The sequence below is a fragment of the Brassica oleracea genome, chromosome C3 (assembly GCF_000695525.1).
Source record: "Brassica oleracea var. oleracea cultivar TO1000 chromosome C3, BOL, whole genome shotgun sequence".
NCBI lineage: Eukaryota > Viridiplantae > Streptophyta > Magnoliopsida > Brassicales > Brassicaceae > Brassica > Brassica oleracea.
The window spans coordinates 32,219,469-32,221,463 of NC_027750.1; the positions used below are offsets into that span (position 1 = coordinate 32,219,469).

The window sequence follows — 1,995 nt, forward strand, 5'->3', positions numbered from 1 at the left end:
GATGACGAGAATGTCGATGTATCCGATTGATGTATTTGTTTTTAATAAGATTGATTTTCAGACTTAATGCATGTGATTTGATGGATTTAACCATGAAAAACTATTTATATAATTTGACTTTGTGTAAGGTAACGGGAGTTTGTATTAGAAATAAGAGATTGAGATTATAAGTTAAGGAATTGTGGTTTTAGAATTTGGGGTTTGGAATGGAAAGAATAGTTTGAGGTTAAAGGGAAGATGGGTTTGAGGTTTGGAATATATGAAGTAGAAGTTAAGGAAGATGGGGTTTGGGGTTTCAGATATTAGGGATTTAAACATAATCCTCGTAAACTAACGAGGAAATAACGACGAAAACAACGCGTGACTCGTTAATTCCACGTAATCACAATTCGTCGTAAATACCTCGTAATTGGAAAATACGGGTCTCGCTATTTCCTCGTAAATAATAACAACGACCTTGCTATTTCCTCGTAAATGAACGACCAATAAAAAAGAAGAGAAGAAAGATACTGGAATCATAGGAGGGAAGAAACAAGGCGAGACCTACGTAAGTCTAGCCTTGTCTCCGCCCACATGTGTTCCCGTATCTTTCTCTCCTTCTTTTTCTTCAAATCTTTCTAATTTGAGAAGCAAACTGGTGAGTAATTATCTCTGATTTGAGAAGCAAATAGGTGAGTTTATCTTTAATTTGAGAAGCAAACTGGTGTGTATTTATAGGAAATTTCGAAAGGTTTTACGACCAATTATTTTCGTTTCCTACCTCGTAAATAAAAAAACGGGCCTCGCTAATTCCTCGTAAGAGAACGAGGACATTACAAGGAAACCCAACACGGGTAACGCTAGTTCCTCATTAAAGGGAAGATGGGTTTCTGGTTTGGGATTTGGGGTTTCAGATTTTAGTGATTTAAACATAATCATCGCTATTTCCTCGTAAGCTAACGAGGAACTTACGACGAATTATAAAATAGTCATCGTTAATTCCACGTAAGCACAATTCGTCGTAAAGACCTCGTACAAGGAAAACGCGGGCCTTGCTAATTCCTCGTTAATCAACGAGGAAGTTACGAGGAAACAAAACACGGGCCTCGCTAGTTCCTCGTAAAGTTACGAGGAAATTACGACGATTACTAATTTTTTATATATACACGCGAGCTTCGCTCTCCCATTTCCTCTCCACTTCCTCTCTCTTTCGTAGCTATGGTACATTCTCTCTCTATTTCCTCTCTAATTTGATTAGTTTATGGTAGATTAGGTGGTTAGTATAAAGAATTTAGATAGGTTTACTGATTTTGTGTTAATTAGTGATGATTAGGTGGTTAATGTAGGGAATTTAGCTAGATTTATAGAATTTGTTATTTATAAAATTTGTTAATTACTGTTGATGTTAATTTTAAAAATTAATTTTTTTCCAGACGATTCGAAAGAACAGACTTACTCCCCATTACAGACAGATGTTCGGTGAGCCTGGTAGTCGTTTAAACCCGTCGTCTTCTTCAGCTCCCGGTTCTTCTTCAGCTCCCGGTTCTTCGGGTTCGGAGACTGTCCCCGAGACTCAGCCTTCTCATAGAGTCTCTCGGTCGTCTTCTTCTAGTGCACCATCGGTTCCTCCTGTGCCTCCTCCTATGACTCCTCCGATGCCCACCGAAATTCATCCCGATTTTATGGTGCCTCCGAGTGCTCCTTACTCGCAGTACACTGTCGAGGACATTCTCGGTCAGCCAGGCAGAGAAGGTTTACCAGTCATAGACTCCGAACGACCGGACGGAACTTTGTGGTATGTTACATTAATTATTATTTTTTAATTCTTTTAAAATTCTTTTGTAACATTAATAAATAATTTATTCTTTAAATTTTTTTTTCAGGTTTGGGGTTGGCTGATGTCTTGCATCGGACGTAACCGACACGATGAAAGGTTACTTCTCCATGCCACATCCGAACTGGAAAAAGAGGCTGATCTACGTCAGAAAGACGTGGTTCAAAATTTACGCTGTAAGT

General features: G+C 38.5%; 1 pseudogene; it reads right to left on the reverse strand.

The window, feature by feature from the left end:
• Window positions 1–1,995, reverse strand: part of LOC106330394 — a 16,141-nt pseudogene that overhangs the window by 5,316 nt on the left and 8,830 nt on the right.